At 35.4% G+C, this 22,437-nt stretch overlaps 1 long non-coding RNA gene across 2 annotated transcripts; it reads right to left on the bottom strand.

The window, feature by feature from the left end:
- Nucleotides 1-16,900: 16,900 nt before the first annotated feature.
- On the bottom strand, nucleotides 16,901-20,074 carry LOC131027310 (uncharacterized). Of its 2 annotated transcripts, XR_009102482.2 has the most exons (5): nucleotides 19,432-20,074; nucleotides 18,954-19,340; nucleotides 18,713-18,784; nucleotides 17,991-18,512; nucleotides 16,901-17,756 (listed from the first exon to the last, which is right to left on the bottom strand). It is a non-coding gene; the product is annotated as an uncharacterized LOC131027310 (long non-coding RNA). The 2 variants fall into 2 exon arrangements; XR_009102481.2 differs by having other exon boundaries at nucleotides 18,954-20,074.
- Between the last annotated feature and the right edge of the window lie 2,363 nt (nucleotides 20,075-22,437).

Here is a 22,437-nt window from a genome sequence, read left to right as displayed (position 1 = left end):
ATGTTAAATGATAACCTTCTCAATCCTAAATCCTTAGGAGGGAGCTAAGGCTTGCTTCTAAAATTTACTTCAATTAAAGTTTTTATTTAATTTGCTAACCAAGTGATCAAGGAATAGGTTTCTTGAAAGCTTATTTGATTGTGATAGAATCCAAAAATCTAGAATAACCAAATCCAACTTTTATTACAACAAACAAAGAATATTAAATTTGAGTTTCGCCAAGTAAATGAAGTTTAATATTCTCATGTAAAAAGATCTCAATTTTTGTTTCTTTCCCATTTGCTAAAACTATTTTGGTCCTCATGGATTGGAATTCAACAATATATATATTTTCCTCTCATTGGTTTTCAAATAATTTTTCTTTGCATCCTAACGAATTTATTACAAAATAGATTATACCATGCAACCTATCTCCAAATTTAAATAAGAAACTTAAATATTTGAAATTTATTGAATTTATTGAAGGGAATCTATTTACTATTATAATTTATTTGGGACTAAATAGTGATAATTGATGAAAAGGAATCAATACTTTGGAATGAGTTCATTTATTTTATCTTGCAATAGCTTTCCAAGGTGTGTCATTGATGCAACTTCATTTCCCTTACTTTTGTTTCATAATTCAAAATAATTTATTTAATAAGGAGATTTAACTATTGTCATAAGAAAAAATAATGGGAGTGGCGGGAGAGGCGGGAATGACTGGAGTGACTAGTTTGATTTCAAATGGAGAAGGAGCAAGAAGACCAGGTGATGAAGGTTCCAAAGGTTCCCACGTGATTTCCACCATGGGAGAGACGAAATCTGAAGCCTCTGATGGCAGTCTCAAAGGGACTTCGGATGGGGGCACCTTGTTGGTACCTCCAAAGGAAAAATTTGACTATTGTTTTTCCTTGTGTTGGGGAGGGTCCCATAAAGTCTGTGGAGAATCTTACGAAATCGGGATCTCTGGACTACAACACAAAATGGTCTAGTTTGTTTGGGTCAAACCTCAAAGGCCAGGCTATTTTAGTCATTCCCCATAAAGTGGACCCAGAGTCTGGTTATTGTTCCATTTCTATTCCAGATTGTATCATGGAAAGGAATATGGCTAGCCTGGCCTTTGTCTTGGTTAGTAAGTTTATTGGCCCTCGCCCTAGTATTGAAGCTATTAGGGACTAGGTGTCCTAGAAATGGAAGGGAAAGGGTAGATTGATGTGGTGGCCATGTCCAATGGTTTATCTCCTTCTCCTTTTCCTTTGAGGAGGACCTATGATCTATTTTAGCGGGTGGCCCCTAGATGTTACACATATCATCTTTGGCTATCAAGAAATGGAAACCAGGCTTTAACCCAAAGGAATGGGAATGTAATGAGGCCCCTATTTGGGTGCGGCTATGAAGTTTTCCTATGGATTTTTGGGGTGAAGAAATATTTATTGGGATTTCTGTGTGCTTTGGTGAGCTCCTTTCAGTTGACCCAATAACCTCTGTGAAGAGGCGCCTGGTGTATGCCAGAATTTGTGTGAATGCTAAAAATCCTTCCAATTTGCCAAAGGAGATTGACCTATTCTCTAAACTGGGTAGATGGGTTCAGAAAGTAAAGTATGAATCTATTCCCTTTGCTTTCTTCCACTATAAAATAGTTGTTCATTGGGCCAAAGAATGCCCTTCTAAGCTTAAGCCTAAGAGGACATGGAAGAAGAAAGATGGGACAAAGGAGGTGGACTTAGTGGTGGAGTCCCCAGCCTTGGATCCTTCTCGATGTATAGATGAAGTGATTAATGTCCTGTGTGTTCAGGATGGACTAGATCCAAATCTTTTAAACTCGAATCCCTTGAATGAGGGGGGATGTAGGGGGAAGTTTGAAGCCTGAGGAGATTTCTTATGGGGATGATTCTGTGATGGAGGTTCATAGGGAACTCGATCCTTCCATCCACCTTGTAGTTGAAGTTGGGATCTCATCAGATTCAAACATTCACAATGATGTGACCCAAGATGATGATAATCCAAATCCATTTATTGAGGTTAAAGATAAGCATGGAAAAAGAAACTCCCCAAATGGTCTTTTCTTAACACCTATTTCTAGTGGTGTTAATACTAGAAACAAACAAAAGGTGGATTGTGGATCTGATTTGAGGGCAGTGGGAAGGCCTCCCGATGTGACTAGCAGAGACAAGCATAGTCGGGCATCCATTACTGATGGAGTCCAGAGAACACTACAAGATATGGGGATTGGTTCCCCCCATCTAGTCAAATGAAAGTCATCTCATGGAATATTCAGGGACTGAATCATCCCCACAAACATGATCTTCTATCCAATATGATTAGAGATCACAGGCCAGATATATGTCTTTTTCAAGAAACCAAAATGCTTGGTTGTAAAGTGGAAAAGATCACATTGGCTATTTTCGAAGAGTGCAAAACTCATTGTGATGATGCTGATGGGGGTTCTGGTGATATTTCCACTTTGTGGAATCCTAGATGGTTTTTGGGTAAGGTTGTCTTGACCTCTCCTAATCTCATTGCCAGTAGATTTACTAGTCAATCTGATGGGTCATCTTGGAGCATATCTAATATCTATGCCCCAAATGGGAAAAATGCTAGAAAAATGCTCTGGTCCTCTATCATTAATGATAGAATGGCTTTCCTTAATGAGAAATTGATCCTATTGGGATATTTTAATACCCCATTATCTAGTATGGAAAAGGCTATGGAATGCCTGTTTCGGATGAAAGTAGGCAGGACTTGGCAGATATGATTAATTTTGTGGTTTGTTAGACCTTGATCTTGTTGGGGCTAAATTCACTTGGTCCAACAGAAGAAGTGGGGGGGACCTCATCCAAGTCAAACTGGATAGAGGTATTATTTCTCATGAATGGATTCATGATGCTTCTTTTAGATTAAATACGTTATCCAGAATTGGCTCTAATCATTTCTTGATTTGTCTAAGTATATCCCCTTTGATTGGGAGGAGGGCCTTCAGGTTTGAGAAGATGTGGCTTTTAGCTCCAGAAATTCATGATAATATTTCTAAATGGTGGAATGTTGACATTCAGGAAAATACAATGTTTAGAGTGGCTAAGAATCTTTTAATGTCAAGTCCAATATCCAACTCTGGATAAAGCATCATTCGGCAATTTTTTTCAGACAAAAGAGAAGCTCAAGAAAGATTTGGATGATGTTTCATCTTAGATTCAAGATGTGGGGTATGATCCTGTGATTCTGGGCAAAGAAGTTGACTTACTTACCAAGATTCATGACATCATCTCTAAGGAGGAGGAATTTTGGAAGCAGAGGTCCAAAGCTTTATGGCTCAAATCTGGTGACAAAAACACAAAGTTTTTTCATATGACTACACTCAAACATAGGGCATCAAATAGAATCAATAAAATTTTGGTGGATCATTGATGGATTGATAAGCAGGAGGAGTTGAAACAAGAAGCCATTAGATATTTTTCTGCTCTTCTTTCGGATAATGGCCCTCTTGATGTTAATGCTCAAGATGAGATCTTGTGGGATTTTAGCAGTACTATCTCCTATGACATGAATAAGGAGCTAACCAGAATCCCATCTCATGATGAGGTTAGAGTTGTAGTCTTCTCCTTTGAAGGTAATAAAGTTCCTAACCTTGATGGCTTCCCTATGTTATTTTTTCAAACCTTTTGGTAGATTATTGGTTCAAATGTTGTAGATGTTGGCATTATACACTTAGATGAGAATGTTTGATGTTGTCATTGATGGAAACCAACTAGTAACAAGGTTCAAAGGTTCTATCGGCAATAGATTTCACCTACCAACACCGACAGTCACTATAAGGTTATTCACACCGGCATCCAGTTACACCAGCAGTAGATTATACCGGTAGTCCAATCCGACTTGGAAATAATATTGTTTATGCGAATTGTATTGTAATGTAAAATTATATTTGTATAGACAACATGATGTATTGTAAAGACTCATATATGTATGAGATCTTGTAGGTCATTTGAATTGTGTGAGAGTATGTATGTAGGTATGTATATAAGAGGTATATGAGAGAGAATAATTATATATTAATTTTGATGTATTTATCTTAAGAGCGAATAAGAAGCAAAGCAGAGCAAAGAAAGGTTTTGGCAGAGGTATCAAACAAAGCTTAAACCGGTACTGAATCCAGCATTGTAGATGCTATTTTGAGCAGTACATTATTATTGGATTTAACCATCCAATTGTGTAGTCACTGAGACTCCATTTTTGTATTGAGCAATGAGCTCTAGGCAGTTGGCCTTCCTGCATGTGCAGGCCCCTATTGTACTAAGTAATATTTAACTTCATATTGGCCAGTAAGTAAATATTGTGGGTCACAAATCCCACCGAGGTTTTTCCCTTACCGGGTTTCCTCACCAAAAATATATGTGTTATGGTGTGCATTGATGCTTAATCTTTTGTTTCTCTATACTGCATTATTACTTGCTTACCGATATATTAATTTGGATTGTAAAGTTGCAAATAAGTTTAAATATTTTAACTACCTGTTAGACACTGATTCACACCCCCCCCCCCCCTCAGTGTCTTTGGGATTAACCAAGTATCTGACAATTGGTATTAGAGCCTAGTCCTCTATTTGCAAAAGCCTAACAACTTAAGGAAGATTTTGAAACCGATACCGATGGAAAGTTTGAGACAACAGTTTGAAGGAGCTCTTGAAGATTTTGATGCAAAATAATTAAGAACATAAAACTGGAAGATAAACTCAGAATTGCTTGGGAATTCATCAAAGCACTTCAAGATAACCTGGTCATAGCAAAGAATAAGAGAAAAGAATTAATTGTGCAACTGCAAAACCAAGATGATGAAGAAAAAGATACTCTCAGAGATATTGTAGAGAAACTAAGACAAGAGAACTATAACATGAGGAATGAAATGCAAGATTTAACCATGAGACTATGTAAGGATATTGAAGATAGAAAGAGGAATGAGGAAGATTTTGCTAGAAGACTTAATGAAAGATTAGATGAATCTCTAAGGCTTAGTTATGAAAATGATATGCTTAAAGAAAATTTGATTCACATGCAACATGACAAAGAGGAACTTATGAGACAAGTTAGTACTTTGGAAAGTGAGTTGGTCGTTGCAAATGAATACAAAGACAAATTCAAGAATAGTTCAGACAAGCTTGATGATATGCTGAAAAGTCAAAAACCTGATGGAGAAATAATTGGACTTGGATTTGAACATGGAGAAAGTTTTGGAACTACAAACAATCATGATCACAACAAACCAGTAAGGCAACCTAGTGCTTATAAATATAATGGCAAATGCTTTAATTGAAACAAATTTTGTCATAGAGAAAATTAGTACAGATTTAGAAATAATTAGAATACAAAATCATCCATTGGTCAATGTTCCAAATGCAATAAAAATGGTCATAACTCAGACAATTGTATAATGAATATAAAATTCTATGTTTGTGGTAGATTTGGACATCTATCTAATCAATACAGAACTCAAACTGGTCAAGGTTATGGAAAATCTATTCAAAGAAACAATGTAACCTATTATGCATGCAACAAGATTGGGCATATTGTAAGATTTTATAGAAGCAAGAATGTACCGACAAACAACATGGGATCTAATAACAAAAGAAAAGAAAATGTGAATGAATCAAGCAAGAATTCACTAAACAATGGATCATGAAGAGAGATCAGAGGAATGATGAATCTGTCTCTGCACCGACAAAATAGAGCAATCCTGCACCGACATGAGATTCTTCATCTAATTAAGGAATAATCCTTAGGGGTAAGGCAACTAATTGAAGATCATGCATTTACCCTCAGTTGGTGGTAAGAAGTCACAATTCTTCTTTACCAGTACATATGTTGGAAATTCACTTCACCGACGAAGCATTTAATACAGTTGTAAGTAAAATTTTTGGTTATAAAGCACTTGAATTTCTCATTTCAACTTACCAAAGAATTCAAGCATTTGAAGAGCGTGAAAGTTGAGCATCAACATTTAGGAAGCGAAGAAAGAAAGGTTTTTAGAGCATCCAAGGTTTTCACTTGCATTCAACAGTCAAAGGTATTTATCTTGTGAAATGGCTTCTTCATCCTCCGTTCTTGAATTCATTGCAAACCCTACTATTATGGAAAATGTCAAGCTTCCTAGACCATTATTTAAGATCATCCCTAAGATATCGAAGTTGGATGACTCCATTGGTGCATTTTTGAAAATTTCAAAAGGAGTTGTGTTTGTTGAAGACCCTAGGGCATACATTCACTATAACATCGAATATTTAGGGTCCGAAGATTTAAAGAACATATTCATGAATGTTATTACTGACAAACAAGGTATAGTCAAACTAGAATACAAGGTTGTTGAAGATTTAGGGTTCACTAACATCCTTCACATATCTGAATTCTCAAATGAGATTGTCTGCTATGTTCTTAGTCGAGTACATGTTGAATTTTTCTGGTTAGATTCAATTTTCAAGATCACTAAGGAAGAAATTAAGGTTGTTACTGGTTTACCTTCTACCGACACTAGGCTTGAGAAGAAAAAGAAAACTCCAAACAAAGAGGTTATGAACTTAACCGACACTAGATTTGATAACAGATCACTTAGGGTTAGTGATATAATTGACAACAATGTCAAATATGCTAGTATGGTTATTGGATACAAAGTTGCTCATACAAATAGACTAAATTTTGTTTCAAGTTTATGCATTTATAGTGCCTATGAGATGAATGTGAATAATGATAAAATTGACATCTGTGAATGGCTGAAAGATGAACTATTAGAAAATTTGAGCAAGATCAAAGGTGACAAGAAGGGAACATTCAAGTTTGGGAATTTGATTGTATGCTTAATGCTACATTTCTCAAAGGAGATTCCCGGTATTGTACACAAGGACTTTGCCTATGATATTTTTGTTGGAAAACAAATTAAGGAGGCAATTACCAGCATGGGCTTAGATGGTGACAAGGAGGTAAAAGATTATTTCAAGGAGTTTCAAGAAAAATGAGACAAAGGGAAATGATTCGTCAAATCATTGTTCACAAATATGACAAACAAATAGCTTTATTGTGAAAAGAGATGAAGTATGGATGGAAGCAGTTAGACCCAGAATTGTCTAGATAACAGAGATGGGTTATGAAGTGGACTCACACTTCTTGGAATCTTATACCAAGATACTCCTAGATGCTCCACTAGAACCCACTGAGAAGATCTTTGGTAATGTTGAAACTATAGAGAGTGATTTTTCTATGCAGAAGCAGAGGAAGAAAAGAGACAAAGTAATAAAAGATGCTTCAAAATTTGTTGAAGTTGTTAAGAAGGGCTTGTTGAAACTTGATTTGATGAGAGGTGTTGCTGAACAAGAAAGAAAATCAGAACAACAACTAGTAGCACATATTTCTCCTGTGGCTACTTCATCCGATTCTAACAATGATAAGGCTGCAGAATTCAAAAGGGTGGAAAGGAAGAAAAGAAAACCCTCACTGACACCTACTCCATCTTCAAAGAAATCAAGAATAGTTAGAAAGAAACAAGAGGTTGTGAGAGAGCCCAATGGTCAGAAGAAGAAGGTCACACCAAAGAAGCAACCAGTACAAAAGGAACCTGAAGCTCTTTCACCGCTTGAATTGATAAATGAAATAACTCAAGAAGGAAATCTTAGTAATGTCAGTAAGTTCTATCATTCTTTTATTGATTCTGATAAGGATACCATTGAGGAGAGCATTGTTTTGTATCTGGACATATATAAGAAGGTTCTTATTGAGGTTGTAGATGTTCTTCCTAATGATTTATACTTGAGACTTGAAGCAAAGAGAATGTCTGTTATGGAGCTAGATAAGAAATTGAAGGTTGAGGCACTGTTAGTCATTCATCCTGTTAATTCTAAGAAAGAAATAGATGACTTAATATCTGAAGCTAACAAGATTATTTTTGTGAGTGGTCACGGGCAAGTTAGTCTTATGGCCAATAGAGTAAAAGAGATTATTGATGAAACAACTGATAAATGGGATACATTCTTTGTTGAGAAGGAGAAAAGGGAAGAGAAAGATAGACAAAAAATTGATAAATCATTTACTAAAGTATATCAAAAAATAGATAAGGGCCAGAGTAAGGTTGGTAGTGTACCTGACATCATATTAAGGACAACTTACCACCGCTAGCATAGGAGACCCCACTGGTAGTATCAGAGGAACTGGTAGAAATGCAAAATGAGCTTGAAAAGATATCAAAGGAAGTGAAAATGGATAATGTTGATTCCAAGTCACACATTCTATTCATAATGAATGTTGATACTCAGGACATCAATATTGTGTTGGACAAGGAAACTGCAGAAGAAAAGAAATCTGAAGCTTTAAATTTTGAGAAACCTGAATCACTGGTCAAGACTGTTGACACTCAGCAGAATATTGAGATACCAGCAGGAACAGAAAAGGAACAAGAATAGACACAATCAGAACCGACAGTAAATAAGAATGAGGATAAGAGTGAAAAAAAGAAAGAGAAAGTGGATAAAGAAGAGGTTAAGGTATCTAGAGAATGGTTGATGTTGTCATTGATGGCAACCAACTGGTAACAGGGTTCAAAGGTTCTATCAGAAACAGACTTCACCTACTGGCACTGACAGTCCCTATAAGGCTATTCACACTGGCAACAGATTATACCGACAATCCAAGCCAACTTGGAAATAATATTGTTTATGCAAATTGTATTGTAATGTAATATTATATTTGTATAGCCAACATGATGTATTGTAAAGACTCATATATGTATGAGATCTTGTAGGTCATTTGAATTGTGTGAGAGTATGTATGTAGGTATGTATGTAAGCGGTATATGAGAGTGAGTAATTATATATGCATTTTTATGTATTTATCTTAAGAGCAAATAAGGAGAAGAGTAGAGCAAAGCAAGGTTTTGGCAGAGGTATCAAACAGAGCTTAAACTGGTACTGAATCTAGCATTGCGGATGCTATTTTGAGCAGTACAGTATTATTGGATTTAACCATTCAATTATGTAGTTAGTGAGACTCCATTTTTGTATTGAGCAGTGAGGCATGTGCAGGCCCCTATTGTACTAAGTAATATTTACTCATATTGGCCAATGAGTAAATATTGTGGGTCAAAAATCCCATCGAGTTTTTTCCCTTACCAGGTTTCCTCGCCAAAAATATATGTGTTATGGTGTGCATTGATGCTTATTCTTTTGTTTCTCTTTACTACATTATTACTTGCTTACCAGTATATTAATTTGGGTTGTAAAGTTGCAAATAAGTTTAAATCTTTCATCTACTAGTTAGACACTGATTCACCTCCCCCCACCCCCTCTCTGTGTCTTTGGGATTAACCAAGTATCTAATAGTAGACGCTGCTAGAGAGTTCTTTAGCTCTAGATCACTACTTAAGGAATTGAATGCCACCATTTTTGTCCTAATCCCTAAGAAACCTGATGCCAGTTCTTTTTAGGACTTTAGACCCATTAGCTTATGGAACTCAATCTATAAAATCTTTACCAAGATCATTGTGTTCAGGCTTAAAAATTTCCTGCCCTCTTTGATTTTGAAGCATCAGAATGATTTTGTTCCTAGTAGATAGATTTTGGATTCTAATATTGTTGTTCATGAGAAATCCATTTATTGTCTGTCAATAAGAAGTTGAGCTTCTTGTTGAATTTGGATCTCCTCAAGGGTTATGATTGGGTTAATTAGGATTTTTGGTTTAAAGTGATTCAATCCTTTGGATTTGGTAGCCATTTCATCCAGCTGGTTAATCAATGTGTTACCACTCCCAAATTTTTGGTTATGGTCAATGGTTGAGCATCTAATTTCATCTTGATGTTGAGGAGTATTAGACAAGGGGGCCCTCTCTCCTTGTTTCTCTTTATATTTATGAGTAAATCTTTCAACAAAATTATCCAAAGAGATATCAAGAAGAGCAATCTGATGGGTTTGCGGCCTTCCTCCCAAGCTACTATTTGCTCCCACTAGCAATTTGTTGATGATACGTTGCTGATGGGGGAAAGTTCAATTAAAGATTCAAATACTATTAAAGCTACCCTGGATTCTTATGAGAAAGGATAGGGGAAAAAAGTCAATCTCTCACTCCATTTTCTTCATGAATACTCCTGAGCATAGAAAAATAAAGATTACCAATATTTTGGGCTGAAAGATGGGTGTTCTCCCTGATTCATATTTGGGTCTTCCCTTGTGCATGGGACTTGCCCCAAACTCCTTCTGGTCTATTCTGATTGATAGATTTCAAATGAAGTTGGCTGGCTTGAAAGGTGCTTTGTTAAGCCAAGCAAGTAAACTTTATTTAATTAAGGCATCGCTTCAGAATCTTCCCTTGTACGCTATGAGTCTTCTTAAAATCTTGGCCAAATTTGTTGATAGAATGGAAAGCATACAGAATCACTTCCTATGATTGGGTACTTAATCCAAAAGTAGGCTTCATTTGGTCACCTAGGATCAGGTTTATTTGCATAGAAATAGGGGAGGCCTAGATATTAGACATTTGAGAGACTTCAACAGAGATTTAATGGCTTAGTAGCTTTGGAGATGTTCAAAGGAGAACAATGAATTGATTGATATTTTTAAGGACAAATACCAAATTCATCATTTTTAAAGAATTCTGGAAAATTATAACCTCCCAAATTCAATCTCTAATCTTTGGAGCAACTTCTTGAGATCCACTCCCACTATCTCTCAAGGAAACCAAAGGGTTCGGGGAGATGGAAGAGATATAAGGTTCTAGGATGAATGGTGGATAGGAGAGGGATCATTGTCTAATTCAGTGTGGGCTTCACAATTAAAAGAGAAATGTATTAATCTGATTGGAGCTTGGGTCACAGATTATATCAGTAATGGAGTTTGGGTGGACCTGAGAGGCTTGGATGCTTCTATGTCTCCTTTGCATTCTTGGTTGAACCTGATTATCATTCCATCCTCTCTAGTGGAAGATGTGGTCATATGGATGGGTTCTATCTTTGGGCATTTTTAGTAGCGGATGCTTTTAGAATCATCACCAGGTCTTTTTCTCCTCCCCCCTTTTGGGCTAGAGTTTGGAATAAACTCTTATTCCTAAAGTTAATATCTTCTTCTGGTTATTCATGCAAAACATGATCTCTACCATTGACCATCTCTATAAATGTGGAATCCCCATCACTTATAGATGTTCTTTTATGTAAAGAAGAAGATGAAAATGTTAATCATTTGCTCTTACATTGTTCGTATGTTACGGAAATTTGGGCCTTCTTTCTCAAACTATTGAATATTAATTGGATCCCCCTTGATTCTATACAAAACTTTTCATACCAATGGAAGTGTCGATATGGAAACCATGCGATTGGTATTTTATGGAACTTATCCCTACCTCACATTGCCTAGGGTTTGTGGAAGGAAAGAAATAATAGGGTTTTCAGAGATATGGATTCCAATGCTCTTGTTGTGGCTATCAAAATAAGGACTGCTATTAAGGAAAAATTTCTTAGTTACTATCCTGGTAGGAAAAATGATCCTCCACTTGAGTCTAGCCTAGAGGAATTGGATAATATCAAGTAGTGGTAGATATGCCTGAATATATATATCCCCATCTATAAAATTAAACTTACCAGAGAGAATGTTTATTGGCATCCGCCCCTTCTGGGGTGGATCAAAATCAATATCGATGGGGCAGCCAAAGAAAATCCTGGGCCGACTAGCTATGGGGGAGTGGCGAGGAACCATTTGGATTTGCTGGTCTCTGCAGTGGTTCTCCCTTTGGGTACCCAAAAAAACCATTTTGTGGAGGCCAACTCTACTTACATAGGACTACACATGGTGAGGAAGGAGGGTTCAGATGGGTCTGGCTGGAAAGTGACTCGCTTAACATTGTCAAATGCATTAAGGGAAGTACAGAGCCTAGCTGGACTATTTCAAACTTAATCAAGGATTGCCTTGAAATGATTGGTGACCTAGAGGATTTCAATATCTCGCACATTTTTTGGGAAGGAAATAAACCGGCGGATCATTTGGCCAACTTGGCAGTTGATAACGTGGTAGTTAAATGGTGGAGAGGAAGGGAAACTTTCCCAAAAACTCTGTGCAACCTGGCAAGAAATGATGTCGAGGTCTTTTGCCTTTCCAATGAATTTAATGGTGAAAGATTATGATGGGATAAGGGCCATTGGGATGGTATTTTGAATTATTACCACTTTGAGAAGCTCTAGAACTTTCAGTCTATCATGTTTTCGGTTTTGTTTCCTCTTGGTTTTTCTGGAGTACTATTGTCTAAATTGCTCAAGCTACAGAATGGGAGGTGAAAAGAATAGGTTTGAACCCATGACCTATGATAAATGGTAGAAGAATAAGGAGGTTTGGGAGGAAATTTATAATGGTGGGATGGTGCCCTTTTTGGAGAGCCTATATGGTCATTCTGCCATTGTTATGAAAATATTTGTCAAAGGTTGGAATAAGGGTGTGTTGGCTGCCTTCGGTGTGCAATTTCAAGTTAATAAAAACCTAATTGTCATTGTTACTGGTCTAGCTATGAAAGGCGGGAAATTATATAGAGATTGGAAGTCAGGTGAGGAGGCTATCGCTTCCTTTTATGATAAGAAAAAGGAATGATAGAGGGTTATGAAAATGGTGGGTGGTGGGTATAACAAGAAAGAGTTGCATTCCCTCTGGGCTGATATGGTGAAATTCTTCATGAGGTACATCACCCTAGATGGTAGATATGCTAGCATTCTATCACATCATTTTACTATATTAAATCATTTTAGGCATGGTAGAATTATTTCCATCCCCTTCTACTTGGTTTCGTCCTTGGAGAATAGTTTAGTTAAACATTTTGAAAACCAAGATAACCCTATGATTCATGAAGGGCTTATCTTGTTGATTATAGAATATGCCCAAGCTCATGAAGTGAAACCCTCCCCCAAAGATAAAACCCATGTTTCCTCCTCTAACCTTGATGTGCAGTTTGTTTCTGACAGGGAGATGGATGAGGATGATAGTGGTATTGCCATGGATTGGCATGTCATCAAGGATACGTAGAACCCTTAGTATAGACCAAAGAAAGAAGGTGAGCTTATGGTGACCCCAGGAACTAATAGTAGCAGGAAAACCAATCCTCCAAGGTGGGCGGCAAGTAAGTTCAAATGCTGCTAGCAGCAGTAAAATGCAAGACCTGGAGCCCCCCACCAAAAAGAAAATAAAATTAACCAAATCTAATGGGTCCAAAGACCTAGACCATGAGATTAGGTTGGACATCCCCAACAATGTGGATAATAAGAAACAAGGGATTGTGAATAAGGAAAATGAAGGCGAGAAAAAGGAGGAGAAGGTGTTGGGAAACCTATTTTTGGAGGTTACTAAAAGTCAGGAGAACTGTTGGAATTGGGTGGATAAGGAAATTGGATCCCTGAAAGATGGGATTAACAAAATTATTGAAACTTTCATGGAATCCCTTGGGCCCAGTAAAACTGAGAAGATCATGAGCATGATCCAGAAGATATCACAGGATGTTGAAACTATGAAGGTCTACCATGAGCATAGAATTGATAAGTTGGAAGAGTATGTGAGTGATATCAAGGAAAGCCTAAACGATCTCATGGAAATCAACAGGGAGGCGATGAACAATAGTGCTGATGGTTTGGAGAAAATTAATTCCATGATGATTGACAATAGAACCAGATCCATCGCTAGTGATCCTCCCTTGGGGGAAAAGCAGAAAAAGAATGCCTCAGAGGGTTGACAGAGTGCTGCTAGTGGGTAGACTAGCTCGAGTCATTGCGCTAGAACCAGAAGCCGAAGCTAGGACCAGGGAACCTCCAGATTCATCATGGAGGATTTGGAGAAAATTAACAAGAAGATTATTCATAAAAATACTGAATTGGTGCACTCTTTTAGTTGAGGGCTTTGCACTATTTTTTGACACTGTTGGTTTTGTTTTTTTTCTTTCGGTTTGTGTGGGGTTTTTCCCTTGTGTTGTTTAGGTTTTTTAATTGGTTGGTTGTTGGCCTTGGTTTGTAATACTTTGGGTTTCAGGTCCTTGTAAAATTTGTTTATCTTTATCAGAAACTATTGTCATAAGAAAACTATCTCAAGGTAATGGATCTCTTAATGTTTGATTATCTATTTGACTTTCATATGTGTTAATAGTCTATTTTCCTCTTGCTATATTTAATTCAAACCAGTATGATTCTTTTCTCATCATCGAAGATGTATTGAGCTCTTAGGAAGAAAATATTTGATGGAAGAAAAGTCCAAATTGGTAAGATAAGTTTCTTTTTTATAAGATCCACTGAAAACATACTTCTCCTAAAGAATTAATTATAACTTGAATTTTTCTTTAATATTTTAATAACAAAAATATTTCATTAAAATAAAATCTCCTTTTTCTTTTATTCATTATAAAAGTCAAATTATACTTTCTTTAATAAAATATTTTTTTTGCATAATAATATAATTTTGATAACCTCCCGACCGACCCATCCTTGAACCCCCACCTTTTGAAAAGATTTAAGTCTCACAACCTTTCTATGTATTGTAGAGCAAGGATCAAAGTTTTTCTTACTGGTTCTTTTCTCTGGGAGCTCTTTGAATTAGCTTTTGTAAAAGAAATATATATATATATATATAATTTTGATACAACATTTCTTCTTTAAAAAAAAAACTTTAATCACAAAAAAGTTTTAATAATGAAAATAAATTTTGATTGATTAACCAAATTTAAAATATATTTAATTTTAATTAATTTTAAATATATAAAAACAAACTAAAAAAACATAAACTAAATTTAATAAATTAAAAAGTATTTTAAAAATATAAATTAATAATAAATACTTTGAATTAAATTTAAACAAATTTTACAATTAAAAAAAGAAACAAAACATATGGCCCCATCCCTCTACGACCCCACCTACATATGCGAATTTTATTACTAGCGATTCGACCCGAGGAAGGTCCAATTTGTACTGTCAATAGTATGTGTTTAAATTGTCTAACTAATTGAGAGGTTCTATGTCTTTGATGGTGATGGTTTCAGGTTGCTGATTCTATTTACCTGTCAAGTGCATTTTATTACTAGCGGTTGGACCCGAGGAAGCTCCAATTTGTACTGCCGATAGTATGTGTTTAAATTGTCTAACTAATTGAGAGGTTCTATGTCTTTGATGGTGATGGTTTGAGGTTGCTGATTCTCTTTACTTGTCAAGTGCGAATTCAGATTCAACATTGTTGAATTTATGCTGGGGCACTTTTAGCTACCTTCTACTTCCTGCAAAGATGGAAAAATTTAAGGTTGCATGCATTGGCTTCAGTCTTGATTTTGGGTATGTAGCTTAGATGATATGATTTCTTTGTGTTTGCAGTTGCACCCTTATTTTTATAGTTCCTTTCTTTACTCTGCATACTTGTGAGACAGGGATGCCTTTAATATTGTCAAGATGAAAACATTGATGAAACCAAAAAGCAACATTAAGGGAACCACAATTCATGATATTTCAAACAAGATTTATCTACCATTAAAAATAAGTGCATTAGATCGCTTAAACATTGGCAGGTTTAATGTGAGAAAGCCACACCCAATCCAGGGCATTGATAGGCCAAGGGAAGTGGGGGCCCAAATTGTAGAGCACTTTGACAGCTTAGTAGACTCAGATCGAGTTAGTTTTTAAAAATCCATAATGCACTTTTTCTACAGCAATAGATCTCCTTGTTGGCTACAAATAGACCAAGGATCCTTCTTACCTCCAACAATGTGAAGGAGATAGCACATTCCTCCTCTACTGTTACTTGGATACATCAATGCATATTTTCTTTGACTAAAGCATGGGCTACTTGCAGTTCAAGTTAAATATAAGCCTTATTGGGAAAACTCTAGACAAGATGAATTGTTTGCTAGCTACAACCTAACCAAGGGCACATGGCCTTGCTCTGTAGTTAAGGCAGCAAGATGCTGTAATACCTTCCAATTATAGCTCCATTAATCTGTAGGCATCCGACATACTTCACTGACTTAAGAAAGCCAATAATCTATCAAGCAATAATCTTGATCCTATTTTAATCAATATATGCAATATCCAATTGAGTTGATGGTAATGGGTGAGATCTAATGCTTATTTATGTTCAATTTTGAGTGTTATATCTGTGAAGAAGATGGTATATGCAGTTGTTGGGTTCATCACATTTAGGATTGGACTTAATCACTTCCCAATGCAATAGTCATGCCCTACAGATTTCCTTACATCAGCAAATTATTAACTCCAAGATCATCTCCAATCTCCAGTAGTTCCTAAGCAATATTGGTGACCTCTTTTTAACTAGTGATGTTGATGGAATTATGCACTCAACAATGTGGTCTTCCAGGTTATAGAGGGTTGCACCCAGGACCTCACCCACTTTTAGAACTCAATGCATGTCTCTAAATAATCTATTATTGACAATTGGGGAAGTTTCATAACGAGTTACTTTATAGTGAGTAACTCTTGCTGACTCAGTCACATCAAACAATAACTTCAATCTCTGACATGATAAGCTTTTACAACCTAAAATATTCAATAACATAACATCATGTCAAGATCCCATACCAACAAAATAGAATCATCAAATGACAAGTCACAAGCAAGAAAAATGCACTAGCAAGTGGTCTTCTATGATCTCTATTGAGTAATGAGGGAAACCCAAACTATTCATGTGTATTTTTGGTATCTAAACTAATGCTTTGAGTTAGGCTTATCAGGATTATTGTGAAATATGTAGGAGGGAGTACAATGATAATCGTTCACAATCACACAAGTTCTAAGCATAATGGAAGTGGTCAACACAAATTCAATGTTTTATTGCAGAACCAGTATGTTAACAAAGAAATTTATAATCACTTAAACTATAAAAGGAGTTTGGGATATCAAAGATATAGTACAATATAATTAGACAGACTGAACAGTCATTCTCAAATACAAAAGATTCCAACGACTGAGCATTTACTTTTCACTTGCTTTTCAAACCTCGGTTGCAAACATATTACAATGGATTGAGGAATCAAAACTTTTTTATATGTATATGTCTACACTCTCGGCCTAACTTATGTTTAATTCTAATATTCAGCCTTTTTGCCCTCTGCCCTCATCTTCCACCCTCGCAAAATTAGTAACTTTCACTTGCCTCCTATTGACATCACCACTCATCAACTTGACAACATTCTGAGCCTATTTAAGCATTCTCTCTCAACCCAATTCATTTACCTAGAGTATACAATGCAAAATGAAGTCAAGCTCAGGAAGATTCCTAGGTTAATCCTTAAATTCCTGACACAAATATGATAAAACAAGACCTCCTACTCTGTCCCCCCTCTCCCCCTATACCTTACAACCATTCAAGAAGGTCTATACAAGTAAAACCATGGAGATAAATAGGCTAAGGTGGGCAATACAAATAGGAAGAAAGAGATGCCAAGTTAGTGGGTATAAATAGCTACAGAGAAGGGGAAAGAAACCCTTTTTAGAGGATGATGGTCATTTGGCACATCACAATGTTCCCCTACACCAATCTTGAGCCAACTTTATGCCCCTTTTTCCATATCTTAACAAACCTAACCCCTCTCACAAACACTGTTTGGATAATTTTGTCTTCGTGATTCCCATTAATAAACCACTATTATACCCATTTCAATTCAGTAAACACTTACCACCCATTGTGAAAATCAAGAGTCCTCTAAGTTGCAGCTATGTCCTTGGAAGAGTTTGTCAATGGGACATACCACATCGCCAGAATGACCAAGCTAATAAAACCCTTTTGTTTGGCCTGCAGGAAAAACAAAATTATCCAGCTATTAAACCATAATTTTATGGGCCTATTAAAAGCTAAAGTCCTTCGCTCCAAATTTCAAGCCCTGGTTTCATAGCCCTCAAGGGCTTTTCTATTTTCTTAGTTTAGGGCTAAACCAAAGGGAGAGTACTTTAGCCTTTTCAGAAGTGAGCATGAGCAAATCACTCATAAGAATAACTATTGCCCTATTTAAGTGTTCAAAATTACAACCTGAAAATTTTCTCTATAGAGTTCAATTGCTTCAGCATCCAATAACGAAACATGATGAGCAACAATATATGGTTCCTCCATAGAATCTCCTGCACTACATTGCCAAATCCAAATGGATAAGAACAACGCTATGGAGGCCACCAACCAATGTCCTAACTTAAAGGGGGAAATGCATTTGACTCGTTGAAAGTTGTCTAGTACTTCACTCTGTCCCCAAATTCTCTGAAGCAAACTTCTGCAAAGGTTCTGAAATCTTCTCTATTTAACAACAACAAATCAAAAACTGTTAGGCATCTGTTAAAGAGTAAAGATTAGCTTCATGAATAACCATAGCCACTTCTTAAGATACCTGCTTCTGAACATTTTTATTAAGTACAACTTACAAGTTACAATACAATACCAAGTTCAATATGAATTATAGATCAAAACATTACACTATTTTGGGACTGAGCCATCCTCCATAGGCATCTTCCAAGCTCTGGGGCAAATCAAAGTGGAATAAGGTAACATGTGGTTGAATACCTGCAAATATTACAAATGTCTTCAATCATATGTTTTTGGGTTAACTTACACCAATTGTCAATTTAGTTTCTTTATCCTATATAGAGTTCCAAGATTTCTTTTACTCATAGTTGTATAACATAAATTAATTTGATTGGGAACAGAAAATATTGGGTTTACAGTAAATGAGTAAGCTTGGGCTCTTCTCATGTGACAATTACCATGGAGAATGAGTCCATTGATGAGATTATTTTAGTATTCCAATCCCTTTGGATTGATGGCACCCCTTCCATCTGCAGGGGACAGTAAGTTAACATAATATGTAATTGAAAAACAGGGTTTAATATTTTTTTAGTTTTAATCCTTTAGAATTTTGTACTGTAGACAAGACCATCAAGAAAAAATAAGCATACACTGCTATTCCTATTTTTGTTGTTGAAAGAAAACATTCTCTGGCAGTACCAGGTATTAGTCAGACCATGAGATGGGAAATCTGTATGCATCCAATCCTATTTTAAACATAAGATGGACGTCCTCCTGAAAAAATGTTTGCAGCAGTCATGTAAGCAAACTTAAAGCTGATGAATATAGTTTATTTAAAATTACCAGTGGTCCAGAACCAATTAAGCATAGTGAAGTAATCGAGATTACTTTATAGTGGTGGTATTGATCTACAGTAACATCCCCTATGCTTCCATCAAACATTTTCCCTATACATGCACTTTTAACTTAGTCCTTTTATGTGTCAAAATGATCAGTGCGCCCATCCAAATTCTATATTTCCTTTTCTCCCGTATAAGTATCCCAAATGTAAGGCTTATGGCCATCAAGTTGTGCTACGCCTTCAACCTGTACACAGCCATACCAGAGACAAATACCAACTATTCTGCCAGTACAAGAAATAATAGAAAAGAGAAAAGAAATAAGGAACTGATGGTACCTCGTAAGAAGAAGTGCTTGCCCCAAATATAATTTTTTTGAGAAAATCATCTCTGTTGATCCTGTCCAGCTTGAATTGCAAAGAGGCATGAAGTTGAATTCCTATGATGAACCAAAATAAAAGTGTTTCTCTCTTGCCAATCTCCATTTCCCCCCTACTTTTCTACATTAAGAGAAAATCCTTTGTAAATGAAACTCTGTTGAATTTTAAATTGTTTCGATTCTATTAGGGCATGCCTGAGTAAATCGAGGTACAAATATATAATGAAGAGAGGACAATGGGAAATTAAACACGATAGCTTTGCCAAAGCATTTCATAATCAAATTCCCAAGAAATTGCAACCACAATATTCCCATCATGCATCAAATCTTGTCTGATCTTACATTCACATCAATTTTGTTTTCAGAGCATAAAGTCTATAAAATCATCAGTGCAATTAAATTGGAAACACATCATCGATGCATTTCTAGGTGATTCAAATTTACCCTTTGCCCCTAAATATAGGGTTAAAAACCTAAAACATCATCATGCAAATTCTAAAATCTATATGGTTAAAATTTGACCTGCAAAACCCTAAAAGTCACAGCTTTAGTTGATAGAAGAAAATAAATTGCAGTAAAAGTCCAAACCTAAAACATCAATAGAATCGCTTTCTTGCCTACTCTCGCTTTGCGTAGATGTGGAAGAGGAATAATAATATCCACACCACATGTCATAGGAGCTATCACAGAAAACCTATCAGCAAAAATTCGGCGGCAACAGGAAGTGCCGATTTCACGACATGAGACAATTCCGGTGGGGCCACAGGGAATTGCCTATCGGCAAATTAGATATTTAAAAAAAAAAATTTATTTAAATTTACTATTATTATTACTTTATTTAGTATTTACCCCTTTTTTTCATTTATTTATTTAAACATTATATTTATTAGTTTATTAATTTGAAAAAGAAAGAATGTTTTAATATACTATTTTTTTAAATTTTGGTTAAATATGAAAGTAAGATGTTCAAAGGTGTATATATATATATATATATATATATTCTTTTTCTCAAAAGAATTAGAAAATAATGAGGCTAAATATATAGATAAGGGTTTCTAAAAAAGGGTGTGGATATATATAATTTTCACATTCATATGCACATTTTTTTGAAAAGAAAGCTTCTAACTTATTGATCTAAAAGAGGATAGGATATACACATCTATTTCATACATGCACCTACATTTCCTCTAACAAAATCTGAAACAAAGAAGAGTACATGCATAAATATTTCCTTATGAAAATCTGAAATATAAAAAAGAAGAATTCTTTGAAGAGGTATGAGAAATGCAAACCCTATATTACTTAACCCTTCCTCTTTCTATTTTAAACAAAATATCAAAATCTAAAACAAGTAGAATACATGCATACATATTTTCTTAATCAATTTCTGGAATGGAGAAGGAGATTTATTTTCGAAGGGGTATGAGGAATTAAATTCCTACTTTATTAATCCCACCCTCTTTCTGGTTCAAACACTATATCAAAAAGCAACATGTATGCAAATATAAATATTTTTCCTTCATACTACATAATTTTTTTTACCATGGAACATACATGCATACAAATGAAAACCTTTTTCTTCAAACTACATAAAGTTTTACCATAGAAAATGCATGCATGCAAATAAAAATCTTTTTCTTTCAAACTACATCCATATAAATAAAAATCCTCCTCCCCTCTTTCTCATTTTTGAAAAAAAAACATTCAAGTAAGAAGAAGAGAACCTGGTTTTGCTAGATGAGTGAATCTGTTGTTGTTGAATCAACCCTTTGTTTCCCAACTATCTTCCTTTGATCTTTGTCCTGCAACTTGGTATAGATCTTCTCGAAAACCCCATGAAAAATCATATCTCCTGTGATACAATATGTCTACCAAAATTCTCCTACAACTAACATGATTTGCAAGAATTGAAAAAAACTACTTCCTCACAAGAAAAAACAATGAACTTTCCTTTTCAAAATTCTAGAATTCAATATATAGAAAAGATATCCATTTTCCCACTACCAAAGGAATTAATTGATGTTGATATTCTTTTCCTGAAATAACCCCATTCAAAAATGATTATTGTCATAGTGGGGGTTACATGCAAAAACTTGAATTTGAGATTCTCTTCTAGAATCTTCTCATTTTTTCCTACGACATGTGCTCAATTAACATATTGAGAAAATAAGTAGTTTCCAAATAAATTATGACCTCGCATGTGTCTCACCACTTATTAATTATTCTTTTTTAATATAATTCCATTCTTATTCAATTTTTCATCTTCAACTAACATTACTCATAAAATTAATAACAACAACAACAACAACAACAACAACAACAACAACAACAACAACAACAATAATATTAATATTAATATTAATAATAATAATAAGACCTAATGTGGATCTTGTTCTTCAATGGGCTTTTGGTGATTTAAAGTTAAAGAGTAGTGTGATTCTTATTACTATGGTTGCTAGGTTGTTCCTCTTTAGATTTTCTATTAAAGAAGATATGATTAAAGTCCTCTAGGAGGGCCATTAATTTTTTTGGTAAGGCAGACAATAATAGTCTCTCTATTTGTAAATAAAATCCTCATTTTAACCCTAAAATGAACCTAGGTAGGGTATCCTCTTCTTAGATTCACTTACCAAAGCTCTTTGTTGAATATTGAAGTCCTTGTACCATGACAAGTATTGGAATCCTTGTTACTCTTAAACATAGATAATAGAAAATATGTCGACTTATTGTTATAAGATTGTGAGGCTCTTTTACCAAAACTACTTTAGATTTTGACACCTCATTGATAAATTGTATTTTTCTCTAACCCAAATTTCCATCAAATAAGAGTAAGGAAATTTCTAGAGGCCCACCCAACCAATTGATTCTTGATGAAAGTTTTTTCTCCTATGAGTTGCATCCTTTAATTTCGATTTGTCCCAATATCTAAGCTATTGACCTTCTATAGAGAATTTATCCTTGTCTA

Source organism: Cryptomeria japonica, chromosome 4 (genome assembly GCF_030272615.1).
Source record: "Cryptomeria japonica chromosome 4, Sugi_1.0, whole genome shotgun sequence".
NCBI classification, from domain to species: Eukaryota; Viridiplantae; Streptophyta; class Pinopsida; order Cupressales; family Cupressaceae; genus Cryptomeria; species Cryptomeria japonica.
Note: the sequence above shows the minus strand (reverse complement) of the source record. Positions and strands in the feature narration are given on the sequence as shown.